At 42.7% G+C, this 9,624-nt stretch overlaps 1 pseudogene; it reads right to left on the reverse strand.

The window, feature by feature from the left end:
- Positions 1-1,820: 1,820 nt before the first annotated feature.
- On the reverse strand, positions 1,821-2,397 carry LOC101638739 (annotated as a pseudogene).
- Between the last annotated feature and the right edge of the window lie 7,227 nt (positions 2,398-9,624).

Raw genomic sequence — 9,624 nt, forward strand, 5'->3', positions numbered from 1 at the left:
TCATCTTCTTAAGCCAAAATCCAAATCAGAGACTGATAACCACCCTCTGGCTTGAGGCGCAGTACAAAGAGAGAATGAGGGACCCATATGCTGAGCAAAATGGCCTAGGTAAAACTACCTTGTCCAGGCTCGGAGACAGGTTGGGGTATCCTGTCTTTGGCATGGTGTCGGGGAGCAGGAAATGGAAAGAGACAAAATTAAGGGAAAATCTTTTAAAATATATTTGCTAAAACCACAAGCAAACATGACCCAAGCAGTTGGCAGAAGTCTGAACAGATCGATGGATTTGGGATGGGGATGTGGGGGAATCTTCTTACTCATGGTAACCCCATGTGTGGCACAGTAGGCCTGTGCTTTATCAAGCTCTCAACGGCTGAATTTTTTGGAAGTAGATTGCCAGTCCTTTCTTCTGATGGGGGCTTTGGTTATCATTGAAGTTAGCCACTTTCCCACCCAAAGACTCCATGCTGATGTGAAGCAACATATTTAATATTCGTTGAGAAGAAAATGGCAGGTGGAAAATGCTGGAAAAACTCCAGAGAAGTTAACGCATCTTGAGCTTGAAAAATAAAGGGTAATTGAATATTACTTAACCAAGTTACTCTTATCTTAACAATGAAAAATCCCTTCTGATCAGGCAAGACTAAAGGCAAATTTGTTCTTCCCTTACCTATCCCAGAACCCCCCAGGCTCACTTCCAAGGGAGCTTCTTGTACATCACTTCTTGCCCCTTATGATCTCAATAAATGGTTGCTCAATGAACAATCCAATTCTGCAGTCAATAACAGACAAGGCTACCGACTGATTCATCTTTAAAATGTTCATAACAGAAGACAACCACTAGGTTGTTTAATGGTATTCTCTTCACAACTTCTTTCTGGGTATTTTCCATAATTGAATTGTCTACAAATAGACCCACAATTGCTGCTTCTAATAGCATGTGGCATGCATAGCCACCTTTGAATGAAAGGTAGCAAAGCACTTTAAACAGATTTTCATTAACTCTGTCTTCCTGTTTGAGGGTGGCGTACCCTAGGTTTCTAAAATGAAAGCAGTTGCATAATCTAAACAAACTAAGAATTAATGAGTTATTCTTATTCATTAAATATTATGGAAATGGCACCTTTGGACCAAAATTAATAAAATGTTGCTCTCATTTTCATTTCACTTAATTTACTTATGATTTTACAGAAACATTATATTTTGTCAGCTTCAGGAAATGACTTAAAAATCCTAAGACCCCAAACTCCCACTGTTATCAGTATATGCTTATATTTCTGAGTCCAGGTTTATAGCCCAAATATGTCTTTCTCCTTCATCTCTGCCTTTATAGACTTAGAAGTAATAAATGTAATATAAGTTATGATTGTCTTTTCTACAGTCAGTCTATGCCTGTGTCCCTGGGTCACACAACCAAGAATCTTTGATCTTCAAAACTAGCCAAAAGAGTAAAATCCAACTCCTGATTTCTATTCCCTACTAAGGAATATCCAAAGCATATTTACTATCCCATAGTTTTTGAAATGCAAAAATCCTTGAAGGGTTTAGAATTTGGGTTTTTTTTTCCTAAAGAACACAAGAGTTTAATGCATAAGGCACATATGAGCTGGTATAATTAAGCCTCCTCATGCCCAAAGGTCCCAGCAGACTGAACAAAACAGCAAGATCACCCCACCCCACCTGCTGGGTACCCTAGGGAGACCCTGGAGACAGGTTGGGGCATCCAGTCTTTGGCATGGTGCTGGGGAGGAGGAAGTGAGTAGCATGGTCCCAGTTACCCCTCTGGGGATATTGCCACCAAGGGGCAACTCTTTGGTCCTTCATGAGCAGCATATGGGCTTCATCTTGCTGGCAGTTAAGTAGAGATTTCTGTCATTAGTCTTGATGCGGACAATGTCCCTAAGGCACTGGACCCCTGATGTCTCCAGCTCAGCCATCATGTTGGCCTCAAAGGTGAGTGTAGCCACTCCGAAGAAGAATTCTCAAACATTCTTAACTATGAGAGACGAGACTGCCCAGTAATCGGCCTTCATCCCCTGGGCCACCTTGAGTACATCCTTCTGCATCAGCACATATTGAGCAGGAGGAAGGAAGAGAAGCACACCAGAAGAACTACCAGCCACTGCTTAGGATGTTCCAGAGATGCCACATCATTCAGTTGAAGACAATGATAATGGCTTGAGCTTCTTGGTAATAGGTGGATGCAATACATTTGAACCTCTCCTGACCAGCAGTATCCCAGAGCTGCAGACTGAAGGTGACGCCCAACACCTCAAATCGGTCTATCTTGAAGTCAACTCCAATGGTGAGAATTTGGGTATCTAAGGCATTACAAGCCCAGGCTGATAGGAAAGGCACATGGACTTTTACCGGGGATGTATGGAAGAAAATTCTCATCTAGGGAAGAGAGTTGGGCTTAAGAACAAGCAAACAAAAAACTGCCCTCAAAGTTGATTCTGACTCATACTGACCTCCTAGGAAGTAGAACTGCCCCCTTTGACAGTGGTTCTCAACCATCCAAATTCCGCGACCCTTTAATACAGTTCCTCATGTTGTGGTGGCCCCCCCAACCATAAAATTATTTTTGTTGCTACTTCATAACTGTCATTTTGCTATAGTTATGAATCAGGCAACCCCTGTGAAAGGATCATTCGACCCCCGAAGGGGTCGCACCCACAAGTTGAGAATCACTGCCCTGTGGGTTTCCAAGACTGTAACTTTTCAGGGGAACAGAAAGGCTACTTTCTCCCAAGGAGCAGCTGGGGGGTGGGGGGGCTCCACCTACTCACCTTGTGGTTAGTAGCTCAATCATAGCCCATGTAGGCTTGCAACTTGCAAGGAAGGGAACTAGGGACTTGCATGTTTTGTTCCGATATTTGACTTATCTACTGGTACAGTACACTTCCAAAGTAGGCACTTTTTAAAAAGTGAGGGTTTTAAAGCAGCTATGCACATGACTTAAGATAATTGGGGTGGGGAGGGGAGGATGACAAGGTGTTTAATCTGAAACTTGTATATGTATACAGATCAAATTCCCTTGGTGATTACTCAACTCAACCCACTCATTGGTCTATTGTCATGAGATGCCAAAAAGATGAACACAGTCAATGCCAGGCATTGTGCCAGATGTTTGAATTCAAAGAAAAACGAATCACTGCATCTGTTTCCAACAAACCTATAATCTAGTGGTGACAACACTGCATTTTTTAAAAATATATATATATGGGTAGGTAGTAGGTTGATATATAGGTAAGTAGTAAGTTGGTGGGTGGATGGATAGATAAATTCTACCTGGGAACTTCAGTTAATATCGTCTGCAAGATAGGATGCTATTTACATGGGCTCTAGAAAGATGTACCATCATTCATCTAAAAGACACAAGGATTTGGGCATCCCAGACTGTGGGAAGACTTGGGGAAAATCATTGCATTTTCAATTTTGTAAAATACAGATTGTAGTCTGAATCTACCATTTCATTACTACGAAGACTGGTAAAATCATATAAAGCTCCTTGAAAGCAAATTGTGTATTTCAACCATGGGCCTTCTTAGAACCCAGGGGAGTGGACCTCAGAGTTCAGACCTCAAACCAGCAGCAGCAGTAGCATCTGGAAAATCATTAGAAATACAGATTCTGATCCCTACTCTCCCACTGGCTCAGAAACTCAGACAGAGGTAGCAATCTGTGTTATAAGGGGTTTGATGCTTAAGGATGAGATCACCTGGTTAATGCAAGTGACTTTAAATCATCTTGTAAAGTGCTTTTCATATCTCAACAGTGGAAATCATTAAAATTCTCTCAAATCTAATTCGAAGGAATGCATTACGTTATTGGTTCCTAAAGTTCTGTCCATGTACATCATCAATTCCTGGCTTGACGCCCCCCCCCCCCCCCACTCCATTGATCTCCAGCAAAATGAGATAACGGAGACAACCAAGAGGTTTTTTAGGATGCTGATTTTTATTCATTTGTTGAATAAGTTAAAGTCATTCCTTGGGAGATTAGATCCCCCACACTTTGCCAGAATTAAAGTTCGTGTTCTTTTCATGTGCAGTAAACAGTGCGGAGAGACCATTTCCTACTTCTGCTGGCTCTCCTTTTGCCAAGAGACAGCCCGCCATTCTTCACCTACTCTGAAACCAACTGTGGGGTTAAAGGGAAGAGGGAACCTCACAAAACATCACAGGTTCGGTAGGCGCAATTGTACAGCGATAATAAGTAGAGGTTATAGTAAAGTCATAGAGAGCATGAGAGTTAAAAGATGGCGTCAAGTAATGGAGTCAGACACAATTCATGGTAGCATTGCTCACCTCAGCCCCACTTGATGGTCCTCGTGGAGGGGGCTTAGCCGTCAGAGAAGAAGCCGCTGCCTCATCCTCTCCAGCCACCCTCTAGCCAGCCACCCTCCCGAGAACCAGGGAGCCTCATTATTTATTGCTAACCACGCATCATATCACTTTAGGGGGGTTTGATTATAGAGTCATACATCACAGAAAGGGGCAATACAATTCATTCTAGAACAAGTTTGATCACTCTGATGTCTCATATAATAAAACCGACAACTACTATTCTGGGAGGCACGCAAGTCCCCTGATAGCGGGGGTAGCAACATAGGCAATACAATCAATAAGAGGGTGATGACCTAGGGGTGTGCCTGTATTTGTTGTGGAATAAACAGTGGTGTCTGCTTGATCTAGACAGCTGATAACGGCTACCTAACCTTGGTCACCTTTGGGCGGGTTTGCCCTCTCTGGTATCTCCTACAAGTAAACAGACAACTGCTATCCTTATCAGAAGGGAGTGGGTCTTATTTAGGGTGAGTCAGACTATAGTCTAGATGGCTGATGTTAGGGAGAAAAACTCTGATCTATTTTCGCTGCCTAATGAACAGTCATTCTCAAGCTAAGTCTGGCATATATTTTGGGGAGACAATTTAAGAGAAATCCTTCTGTTCCTCACAACCAATTGCTGCTCCCACAGTTCTCTAGTTCTCTGTGTGGTTCCGTAATTCTTTGGAATGGCCACACAGAATTCAAAGACAATATTCACAATGATAGGGCGTCACTAGGGAAGATAATAGGTTGCCACCAGTCACTGGTCCACAGCAACATCTCTCTTTATTCAGCAACCAAGTCTCCCTCGGTCCTCAGCCACTCAGACACCTATTCCGTGGTCTCTGCTGCATCCTGAAGACTCAGAGCTGTTCTTTTACTCTGTCTTGTCATCTCCTTGCCATCGAGTCTCAGGGACCTCCACCACTTCATGCCTTCCAGTGCTCTGTGGGGTTTCTGTCTCTCTCCTGCTACCTCAGAAACTGTTGAGTGTTTGAAGGATGACTCATCCTTCTAGCTAAGCATGGTGATGAAAACTGACCAATCCCTTCTAATATTCCACGTGCCATATTAGCGAAGTTTCATGAAATCATTGGGTGGAAGTGACAGCAAAATGAGTACAATAGCCATATTAAAAATGTTTGCTCTACCATAGGTTTCATAGAATAATAGTAGTTAAGAGACGTAGTGGTTTTCTTTCTCAAATAAACTTAGGTAGCAAATAGATTGTATCAAAAACTTATTTTAAAAAATGTACTGGTCCAGGAAATCTTGACATCTCTAAGCCACTGATATTCACAGGCATAGATTTTCCAGAACCAAACAAAAAGCCACGTGAATGTAGTGTTCCACCTCAGATTCAACAATTTTTACTAAGATCTTATCTATTTGTATTCCAAGAATATCCAATTAAGGTTTGAGATGCATGAAACCCAGTTTCTGTAGTATATCAATTCAATAAATGTCTCCATCTCTAGTGATTTTTAGTCTATTACCATGTTCTTTGTGAACAGTCATTTAGATAATATCTTCTTTTGGGTAGAATATATAAAAGTATATATCTTGAGCATATGTGTGTACGTGTGTATTTCCATAATAGATTTTTTTTATTATCAAAAGATCATTTTATTGGGGGCTCTTACAACTCTTATAACAATCCATAACTCAAATGTATCAGGCATGTTTGTGCATAGATTGCCATTCTTCTTTTCTAGACATTTACTTTCTATTGAGCCCTTGGGATCAGCTCCTCTTTTTTCTCTCCCCCACCCACCCTCATTACCCCTTAATAAATTATAAATTATTATTTTCATATCTTACACCGACCACTGTCTCCCTTCCCCCATGGTTTCTGTTGTTCGTCCTCCTGGAGCGGGTACATGTGGTTAGGTGTCGATCATTGTGATCGGTTCCCCCTTTCTCCCCTCCTCTCCCCACCTTTCCCCTACTCGTCTGGTACCACTGCTTCCATTCCTGTCCCTGGGTTCCATGTGTCGTGAGCTCTTATATCTTATCTGGACCTGTGTGCATGCTCTGGTCTAGTCTGAAGTGAGAGGCAGCACTGGGGTCATGACAGTGGGGGGTGAGGAAGCCTCAAAGAACCAGAGGAGTATTGTGTGTTTCATTGGTGATTTACTGGGCCCTGGTTGACTCATCTCCTCCCTATAACCCCTCTGTGGAAGGATGTCCCATTGTCTACAGATGGGCTTTGGGTCTCTGCTCTGACCCCCCTCATTCTCTCCATAATAGATTTTTGAGATCCCCAACCACCTTGCTCAGAGACTACAAAGGGTGAGTAAAGACAGTGTCATAAATAAACTATTATTATTTATAATATACATTCTTCATTCTCATGCACTAATGTGCAATGTTATTTATTAGTTTAATCACTGTTGTGAGGATTGTTATTATTATTTCATGAAATAAAAATGAAAACAAATTGGAAAATAGGACAAAGAAAAATATCTTCTATCTTGATGACATGTAAGATTTACTACACCTAATCTCCGCATAGACACACTATATTTATTTCTATTACAATATCTGATTCATCAAGGTATTAAATTGCTTCCTACTCCTTGGCTTCTGGTAACATTTACAAGAAACCACTGGAGCATTAATGACCATGGGAACACAAATTTTCTCCATATTTTTCACATACTTCCTTTCATTTCTAGTCCATCCTAATTCCAAGCTGCAATGGCTCTCAATCTCATATTCATTGCCAAGAGAAGTCGGTTCCTTCTACAGGCCCTGGGGCAGGGGATGGAGGAGGTTAGAAGACTCTGTGTATGAAAACATCAACCCAGATGTCCTCATCCTAAGTCTCAGCATCTTCTTTCCTCCCAACCTGTGCCCTTGCCTAGAGAGGGGCATCTGTTGGGTTGTAAGGTAAATCTTATCTGGAAAGCATCTACCCCTGTAATGAAATACTTGGTTTGCTCTTTAGTTTCTTCTCCCTCTGTCAGAAAGAATTTATCTACCAAAAAGGGCCTCTGGTGTCCATTCAGTCAATGCCAATCCATGGCAGCCCAGACTCATTGTGACCCTGATTCATGATGTCTGCCTTCATGGCAACCCCATGATTCAAGAATAGAACTGTGTTCCAAAAGGTTTTTGATGGCTTTTTTTTTTCAGAAGTAGATCACCAAGTCATTCTTCTGAGCACCTATGGGTGGACTGGAACCTCCAAACTTTCAGGTCGCAGCCTTGTGCATTATCTCAAAGACCTGACTTTTACATTTGGTCCTAAAGAGGCCATTGCTCACCCCCAGCTTTCCCAGCTTTCCCAGTGCAGTAGTGGTTCCCAGAACAAACTATCCCATTGGTAGCCCTGGTGGCTGACTTTCAGGCTCTCCTTCCTGACACGTCATGTCTCTGTTGCTATTGGGAGCTGCCATCAAGTCACAGCAATCCCCAAAACAACAGAACAAAATGTCCCCTGGTTCTGTGCCAACCACGGGGCCTGCTCGCATCCATTGTACCCACTGTGTACTTTCAGTGCCTTCCAACCTATGGTGGGCATCTTGCAGCAGCATCTCTGACAATATATATTCTGTTATTATCCAGGGGGTTTCTACTGCCTCATTTTCAGAACTAGGTCGCCAAATCTTTCTTACTATTCTATCTTTGTTTGGCAGTTCTAATAAAACCTGCCCCTGCTGGTATTTGAAACAGTGGTGACATAGCTTCCAGCACCATGGCAACGCCCAAGCTACCGCATTGGGTTAAACCAAAACATGGCTGGTGATCTGTGTCTGTAGATAACTAGGGTTTACCCAAGTCTCCTGAATTTCCAAGAATTCCCCTCCCTCTCTCCAAATGTAAAAAGAAGTTCAAGAAACCCCGTAAAGATAGAAAATAAACATCTGTGAGAAGAAAGACAACTTTGAGAGCTTGTCTTTAAATTACTGCTAGTTCTTTTAGCTGTTAGGGCCCACAGGCAATGGTCATTAGGGCTCTACCGTCTTAAAGCATCTGGCTCACTCACAGGTGTCTGTCTCCTTGGCCTCCAAAATCATGCGCTTAGAATGAACTTCTCCAAGGCTCGGGAAAATAAACATCCTTTTCTATGAGATCATGTCTCCTCTTTATAAAGTCTTTTTTGTTCTGTTCTTCTGGAATTTCCAACTGTGTGCTTTCTCCTGCTTGCAAATGGGAAGGCCCTGGAGAAAGGAAGAGAGGAGTGAAAAGAAAATGGGGTGAAGGAGAGAGAAGGCCAAACACAATATGGCCTTGGTCTTGTCAGAGCATCTGCCTGGGACTCATCATGAGTGAAGCCCATACTTCTGAGACACTGACTTCCAATCCCCAGAGAAGGAAACCAGGGTCAGTCAGACGTGACTTAGATAGAAGCAAGAGAGCTTTTATCTGGGAAGTTGAGACAATAACAGCAACTGCTTCCTGCTCCAAAGTCGCAGTGGAGCTAAACGTTCTGTTCCGCACATTGCTTGCCTACCAAGACTTTCATTTCCAGGGTCCTCAAATAAACCCCTTCTGAGGAGAGGGCTTGATTTCAGGACATTTGGTTCGGGTAGACCACCATCTGCCTGCCAGCTTGTCGCGCTGTGGCAGCTGACTGTTGCTGTCATTCTGAAAGCAATGCTGCTGGTATTTCAAATCCCAATAGGATGCCTCATATGCCTCATGGGGGACAGGTCTCAGCAGAGCTGCCAGACAAAGGTGGTCTAGCAAGAAAGGCCCTTCGATCTACTTTTAAAAATTAGCGAATGGGTCATGATAACCAATCCAATGGGTCATGATGCTGATTTGCTGATCAGCAGCGAAGTAAAGAGAGGAGGGGTGATGGTCAGGCTTCCAGCAAAGATAGACAGGACCATTTCACCACAGGTTTAGGCTTTCCAAGGAAACGCACCCCTGGAATTATACAGCAACATAATGGACAGCCTCTGCGCTGTAACAAAGGTCTTCAGGGTCAGGGTCAGGTGTTCCCAGTCTAGTTTATGAGCCTCTTGGCTTTTCCATAGGCCAGTACTGTCTTGAAAACTTGCCCACTGGGTAATGGGCATGAACAGACACTTCACCAAAGAAGGTACTCATGAAGCGAACAAATAGATGAAGAGAGGTTTGCAACCATTGTCATTTGCAAATCAACACAACAATGCAATATCCTCTCACCCCAGCAATAACACCAGTGATAAGTGGAAAACAGAAAACATGCTGATGAGTGTATGGGAAGATTGGAACTTTTGTACACTGCAGGTGTAAAATGATACACTCACTCCTTTTTCTAAAAGGTAGAAATATAAGTCCACCCTATAAGATAGCAAGC

This window comes from Echinops telfairi, unplaced genomic scaffold (assembly GCF_000313985.2).
Source record: "Echinops telfairi isolate 266 unplaced genomic scaffold, ASM31398v2 ScPeMD7_18;HRSCAF=68, whole genome shotgun sequence".
Taxonomy (NCBI): Eukaryota; Metazoa; Chordata; class Mammalia; order Afrosoricida; family Tenrecidae; genus Echinops; species Echinops telfairi.